Below are 8,706 nucleotides of genomic sequence, written 5' to 3'. Positions count from 1 at the left end.
TTATATACATAATTAAGTTGATAATTAATCAAATTAAAAAATAAAAAATACATAAGAAAATTAGAAAAAGACATGTACCTTTTGGGAATTAAAAAAAAAATCTAGAATTTAGATAAAAGTAATTAGAGATTAAAGAATTAATAAAAAAAGAATTAATGAAAATAAAATCTAGATAACTATTTGATTACAAAGTACTTAAAAAAAAAAAAAAAAGGGAAGCCAATGTGGAAAAGAAAGTAGTTAATGGAGACATATTTTAGCTTTCATTTTATATATATATATATATATATATATATATATATATATATATATATATATATATATATATATATATATATATATAAAAATTTCAGGGGTGGACTTAAACTTACCTAATGTCACGGCCCATTGGTATGGGGGTGTACATGTCAAGCCCACAAAGTGCATTTTTTTAGAAGATTTCAGGTTCTTGGTTATTTCTGTAACTCTCTAGAATCCTCTAAGAGTTCCTGGATTTTGGTTGGTCATGGAACTCTCTAGATTTCTCTAGGAGTTCCCTTTTTGTAAGTGAGGTCATTGAACTCTCTAGAATTCTCTAGGAGTTCCTCTTTGTATAAGTAGGGTCATAAAACTTTCTAGAATTCTATAGGAGTTCCTTTTTGTATGTAAGGTATGAGAATTCTCTAAAATTCTCTAGAGTTTTTAAGTATAGGTGCTAATAGAATTATCTAGAAATCTCTAGGAACTCTTAGGTCTAGATTAGTAATAGAAGAGTCTAGAAATCTTTAGGACAAGGAAGATCTAAAATTATCTTCCCACTTGTATATAAACAAGTCTTGGCTATAAACCAAGACACTCAACTCAACGGATGTTAAAAACACTCAACACTTGTAATACCTCACTCTTGTAAGTAATTGAATACAATTTTATTCTCCAAGCTCTCACTCTCACTCTAAAGTTTCCTTCTTGCATTTTCAGAAAGGTTGACTTGTTAGCATCGTGGCAATACTAACCTCGTATCCACGTTTGTGCTTCTGTATTTGAAAGAAGAGATGAATTTAGATTCCAAAGTCACAAAGGTTTCGACCGGCGAACTGAAGGACAAGAGGTCCAGTGTTGAGACTAACTACTCTAATACCACTTGTTAGGATCAGGATCGCCGATAGGGGACCGGAGTCCGGCTAAAGGAGACCGCTTTAAACACACATAATGGTTGGCGCTAATCCGGTTAAGAATTAACACCGGTCTTAACACTTCACAGACTGTCACAAACTCTTGAATTGAATTCAATGGCGGAAATGTTTGTTTTAGCCTGAAGCAACACACACATATCGGTTAAAGAAGAGAGTAGATAATGATCGATTAGAATGAGGAAAAACCGGTTCGGTTGGTTTGGTGACCGAAAATAAATAAAGAACACAAGACAACGGTTTTATGGATGTTCGGAGATAAAACTCTTACGTCACCCCTTCTTCTCAAACAATGAGAAGGATATTCATTAAGGAATATTCAACCACACAATACAACACACGATCGAGTCTTATTTATTGCTCGATGTTCGCTTTACAACACTCACACAGTATTGTAATACACTTTTACAGATATGTAAACACACATAATTCTTCAGTTTGTTCTTATCACTCAATAGCTTTGCAGATTTTTCAAAGTATATTCGCAAGATTAATAGTCCAAAGCTTGGATAGTGAATGCAAGAATTAGGTTGAAGAAGATGTTTTTCTTCAGCCTTTTTGCTTCCTTTTATAGTGGAAATATAACAACGGTCACATTTCTCTCTCTTCAAGGTGATTGGTCATGAGGAGCCGTGCCGGTCCGGATTGGGTAACTTGCACGTTTTGTCTTTGTACACATGCCAGTTGTTCATTTGAAAAATGTATGCTCCTTGGAAGTTGCTTGTGGACTTAGACAAAGTCAGGTAATCATTCACCTGCATTCTGCCTTGTTTCAGAACCTTCCTCTGTATATTCCCAAGGATTTTTTGTTTATGTCAACACGTTATCTTCCAACATATTCATCTTAAAATAATCTGCTCGTTGGAGATATATGGTAGCTTTAGAATTTTCAGAAGATTGAGTCAGCCGAACATTATCGATTTGTAATTCAACCGGTCCTGAAGTTGAGTCGATCCGGATTTCGGTCCTGAAGTTGAGCCGATCTAGATTTTTAAGAGGATAAATTCATTTAGGAATTCCGGTTTGAGCTTCCTTAGGGAAATCAGTTTGACCGGTCTGGTCGATGATATGTACCTGCACATAAAGTTGAATTTGATTAAGTTCTTTTTGATAGTTAATTTACTTATTAACTATCTAGTTTTTCTAACATACACATCTTTGGAGTGTTCTCCAATCGTTGGTAAGCTTACAGATCTACTGTAATTCAATTTATGATTTGAAATTGGCTTTTTCCAAGTTTGATCGGGTTGATCGTTTCTAGGGCTCAATTAAGTGTTTTATTTGTTTGAAATAATTCCTAGATGATTTATAAGCTTTTTGTCGAAAGATATTTAATCAATTCAACCTGAATCGAAAAAACCTAAATTTTATTTGAAAATCTGAAAATTTTGAAAATCGTGTTCTTGAGCTTTTTGGCTTAAATTTTGATTCAAATAGGATGATTTTAAAATCATAATATCAACATCTCGATCATATTTTATCCAACTGAAATTTTAAAAAAAAATATATTTGAATTTCGGTTTTAAAAATTGTTGCAGAGATTGATTGATGTTCTTGTTTTGGTTGTGTTCAACTATAATCATCATTTCAAAGTTTTTGAAACAAGAATTAGGCCATGAGGTGGCCTAATTTAAAAATCTCAAACTTTGCCCTAAAAACTCTTTTGAGAAATTGATCTTTGTAGAGATCGATTGATCGTGATTAGGGATATGAGTTATGATCTATATATTCATACAAGTTGTTTGCAACTTACTGGTCATGTTTTCATGATCTGTATCAAAAGATACAAACCTGCAATTCTTCATACCAAATAAAGAATACTCGGTCCCTGATGACCAAGTCTTGTAGGACCGGGACCGAGAATCCTCAGACTTGACCTAGACCAAGGACCGAGAAAATTGACCTAGGACCGAGACCCATGACCGGTGTTCTTAAGTTATGACTGAGACCCAGGACCAGTGTTCTTGAGCAAGGCTTGAGGAATCCGACCGAGGATTCTAACTTAGGACGGAGAGGTTTGACTTGTGACCGAGAATCCCAAGTGCCACGATCGAGAAAGCTAGACCTGAGATCAAGCCTCCTAGACCTAGGACCGAACAACCTGAGTTCAGGACCGAGCCTCTTGAACCTGGGACCGAGCCTTTCGTTCCCTTGACCGAGTGTCCCAAGACATGATCTAGACCACCTCGGTCTAGACCGAGCGAACCGAGCCCAGATCGGTAAAAATGAATCCAAGCCCTAAGACTCCGGTCCTAAGGCCTATTTGATTCCACTTTTCAAATTCCAAAACTATTTTTATAATTTTGGAATCCAAGTCCATTTTCAAATAATCCCGAAATGTTAAAAAATGATATTTAAATATTTTCGGGATATTTCCCAAACAAATATTTTGGCTAAGGCCCTGTTTGGAATTTATTTTTAAATTATAACACTTTTCTGATATTTTCAGGATTTTTACTTAATCTTATATCAACATAGTCGCAGATACGCCCATTTAAATAATTTTGTATAATTATTTACGTCATATAAATTTATCCTTGTTTAGGAGCCCGGACTACTAATTAAAGGAAAAATAAATGTTATAAATAAAACTTTTGATAGAAAGACTTTTGCTTTAAAAATAAAACCATCGTTTTACGAGCGCGGAGGACATAGTGCGAAAATCATTTCCCGAGCATAACCAAAACGAACCCCTTATAGAAACTTTAGTATAAATACGTTTATCCACGTACTTTTTATCAATTTTTTAAAAATCATTTGGCGACTCTGATTTCAAATAAATAATCTTTTAAATTAATTATGTTTGATTAATTTAAACCGGGTTTTAATCAAATTATTTGATCCTCAGATAATTAATATTTTGAATAAAATTAATTATTTTTATATGATTAATTTCAAAAGCGCCCAGGTATTCTTAAAATCTTTTAAAATATTATTTTATTTTAAAACAAAGATACAGGACACACAAACCTAGGTTAAAACGCATCGAACCTCAAGCCACCTTGTGATTTCCCCCGTATTGTCACGTGTCATCCAAACACGGCTAAGTTGTGGAGGGGAACCATTCACGTATGTTACAGTTAGGGGTGTGTCGATACGGTATACCTTAGTGTTTTATCCATACCTTATACATTACCTAAAATTTCGGTATGTAAAAAATGCATACCTTTACCTTACCTTAATTTCGGTATACCTTGATTTCGATATACCTTAATTTTAGTATACAAAAATTTTATACATTTACCTTATCTTGATTTTGGTATACCTTAATTACGGTACGGTATCAGTATTATACCTTTGATACTTAAAAAATATATTAACTTAAAAAAAAATCAATCTCCTCGATAAGGTAGAGATTGAATATATTGAATAATATTTTGGTATAATTATATTTTTATACTATTCAAAAATTATATTTTTTATAATTAAATTAATATCAAATATATTTAATTATTTCTTTATAAGTATTATATATATATTCATATATATTTTAAGTTATAAATACTATTTCGGTATTTCGGTATATCTTGATATACTAAAATTTTAAAAGTTTCATACCTTTACCGTACCAACAATTTTGATATGGTATCATACATTATCTTTTTTTCGGTATACCTTAAAAATCCATATTTTCGATATATTACGGTACAGTATTTTCGATATACCTTTAATATCGGTAATTTTTCTCACCCCTAGTTACAGTATTAAAATTAAAGGATTTAAAAAAGGTTAGTTCTCACTCATTCAAAAAAAATATGAAAATAAACTAACCAAATTAATTTAAATAAATCAAAATTTTAATTTTTAATCTTAAAAAAAATTATAAATTCTTATTAAAAAACTCAAAATCTTTAAACCGGGTTTTAATCAAATTATTTGATCCCCAAATAATTAAATTTTGAATAAAATTAATTATTATTTTATGGTTAATTTCAAAAGTTCCTAGGTTATTCTTAAAGTCTTTTAAAATAATATTTTATTTTAAAACAAATATACCGGACACGTAAACCTAGGTTGAAACGCATCGAACCTCGAGCCATCTTGTGATTTCCTCTGTATTACCATGTGTCGTCCAAACACGTGCTAAACTGTGGAGGGGAACCATTCTCGTGTGTTACACTATTAAAATTAGAGGATTTAAATAAGACTAGTTCTCTCTAATTCAAAAAAAAATGAAAATAAACTAACCAAATTAATTTAAATAAATCACATAAGAATTTTAATTTTTAATCTTTAAAACAATTTATAAATGCTTATTAAAAAGGAAACAAACTCAAAATCTTAAAAACCGAGTTTTAATCAAATTATTTGATCTAAAGATAATTGAAATTTTGAATAAAATTAATTATTTTATATGATTAATTTCAAAAACTCCCAGCTATTCTTAAAATCTTTTAAAATAATATTTTATTTTAAAATAAAGATACCGGACACTCAAACCTAGGTTGAAACGCATCGAACCTCGAGTCACCTTATGATTTTCCCCATATTGTCACGTGTCGTCCAAACACGGCTAAGACGTGGAGGGGAACCATTCTCGTGTATTATAGTATTAAAATTAAAGGATTTAAATAAGGTTAGTTCTCTCTCATTCAAAAAAAATATGAAAATAAACTAACCAAATTAATTTAAATAAATCAAAATTTTAATTTTTTTTTATAAATTCTTATTAAAAAAAAACTCAAAATCTTTAAAATCGGATTTTAATCAAATTATTTGATCCCCAATTAATTAAATTTTGAATAAAATTAATTATTTTATATGATTAATTTCAAAAGCTCTTAGGTATTCTTAAAATATTTTAAAATAATATTTTATTTTAAAACAAATATATAAGACACCTAAATCTAGGTTGAAACGCATTGAACCTCGAGCCACCTTGTGATTTCCTGTATTACCACGTGTCGTCCAAACACGTGATAATAAGTTGTGGAGAGGAACCATTCCAGTTGTGTTATAGTATTAATATTAAAGGATTTAAATAAGACTAGTTCTCTGTAATTAAAAAAAATATGAAAATAAATTAAACAAACTCAAAATCTTAAAAACAGGGTTTTAATCAAATTATTTGATCTCCAGATAATTAAAATTTTGAATAAAATTAATTATTTTTATATGATTAATTTCAAAAGCTCCAAGGTATTCTTAAAATTTTTTAAAATAAGATTTTATTTTAAAACAAAGATATCGGACACGCAAACCTAGGTTAAAACGCATCGAACCTTGAGCTACTTTGTGATTTTTCCCGTATTGTCACATACTTTTCAAACACGTGCTAAGATGTGGTGGGGAACCATTCCCGTGTGTTATAGTATTAAAATTAAAGGATTTAAATAAGGCTAGTTCTCTCTAATTCTAAAAAATATGAAAATAAACTAACCAAATTAATTTAAATAAATCACATAAGAATTTTAATTTTTAATCTTAAAAAAATTTATAAATGCTTCTTAAAAGAAAACAAACTCAAAATTTTTAAAACTGGGTTTTAATCAAATTATTTGATCCTCGAATAATTAAAATTTTAAATTAAATTAATTATTTTTATATGATTATTTTCAAAAGTTCTCAAATATTTTAAAAAAATTTAAAATAATATTTTATTTTAAAATAGATATACCGGACACGTAAACCTAGGTTGAAACGCATCGAACTTCAAGTCACCTTGTGATTTCCCCCGTATTACCACGTGTCGTCCAAACACGTACTAAACTGTGGAGGGGAACATTCTTGTGTGTTACATTATTAAAATTAAAGGATTTAAATAAGGCTATTCTCTCTAATTCAAAAAAAATAGGAAAATGAACTAACCAAATTAATTTAAATAAATCACATAAGAATTTTAATTTTTAATCTTAAAAACAATTTATAAATGCTTATTAAAAAGAAAACAAACTCAAAATTTAAAAACCGGGTTTTAATCAAGTTATTTGATCTCCATATAATTAAAATTTTGAATAAAATTAATTATTTTTATATGATTAATTTCAAAAGCTCCAAGGTATTCTTAAAATCTTTTAAAATAATATTTTATTTTAAAACAAACATACTGGACGCGTAAACCTAGATTAAAACGCATCGAACCTCGAGTCACCTTGTGATTTTTCTTGTATTGTCACGTGTCGTTCAAACACGTGCTAAGATCTGGAGGGGAACATTCTCGCGTATTACTGTATTAAAATTAAAGGAATTAAATAAGGCTAGTTCTCTCTAATTCAAGAAAATATGAAAATAAACTAACCAAATTAATTTAAATAAATCACATAAGAATTTTAATTTTTAATCTTAAAAACAATTTATAAATGTTTATTAAAAAGAAAACAAACTCATATTTAATAATAATAAAAAATTGTTATGTTATTGTGCTTTTTATATATATTAAATAAAGTCTTAAAAGACATAAAGTGTCACTTGGTTCAAATAAGGAATAAAAATATAATTTTTATCGATAAATGTGGGGAATGAGAATAAGTTTGAGTTTGATCGATAGAAGTGCAGTGTATATGACTAGGAGTTAAGACTATGTAATCATTCTATTCATAATATTTGGATTTATTAAAGATAAATTATTTCTCTTGTAATCCAAATTAGTATTAGTATCTCAATCTCATTTTTAAATATATTTTATTTAATTAAAAATATATAATATTATTATTTTTACATTGTAATTTAATAAAATATAAACACATAATATCTCATCATACTAATTGTATTTTTTTCACACAAAAATATAATTACAACAAAAAGAATTGAATGTTTTAATTTTTTTAGGAATTACAAATAGGACGGCAAATAAGTTAAATTGTTCGTGAGTTCACTCGTATAAAACTCGACTTGAGTTTAACTTTAACCAAGTTCGAGCCGAGCTCGAGCTCATATAATACCTGATAATAAATAATATATATTTTTATTTATTTTAATATTAAAACATAAAATTTAAAATGAATATTTTTTCTTCACAAATATTTAAAACTTAAATTTTAATTTAAGATTTTCGAGTTGAGTTTATAAATAAATAGTTGAGTTGAGGATGAGTTCAAATTTATAAACTTGTTCGAGTTCGAATCGAGTAGATAAATATTTAATGAAGTGACTTAAGCTCATTTACTTTTAATTAATAACCTACATTATATTAATAACAATTTTTATTAAGATATTTCTTATTTAACTTTTTCAAATAATTAAATCATTTTTTGTATATAATGTTTATTTTGTAAGTTTTTATATTTTAATTAATTTATTAAAATTTTATTATTAATATATAATGTTTAAAATTAATTATATAAAAATTACTATATTATTATTAATTATTGTAATTATTATTAAAATAATATTTTATTAATTTATTTTATTTTAAATAATTTCTTGATACTATTTAAATAATTAAAATAAATTCTTTTAATAAATAAATTTTAAAAAATATTATTATTTTAATTATTAAAGAATGAGTTATATAACCAAATTAGAAATTAACATAGGATCAAACCAATGTACCAAACACTAAAATTTATTCTTCTTTTTTTTTTATTTTTTTTTTCCA

This window comes from Impatiens glandulifera, chromosome 7 (genome assembly GCF_907164915.1).
Source record: "Impatiens glandulifera chromosome 7, dImpGla2.1, whole genome shotgun sequence".
Lineage (NCBI taxonomy): Eukaryota > Viridiplantae > Streptophyta > Magnoliopsida > Ericales > Balsaminaceae > Impatiens > Impatiens glandulifera.
This window is presented reverse-complemented; position numbering follows the sequence as displayed.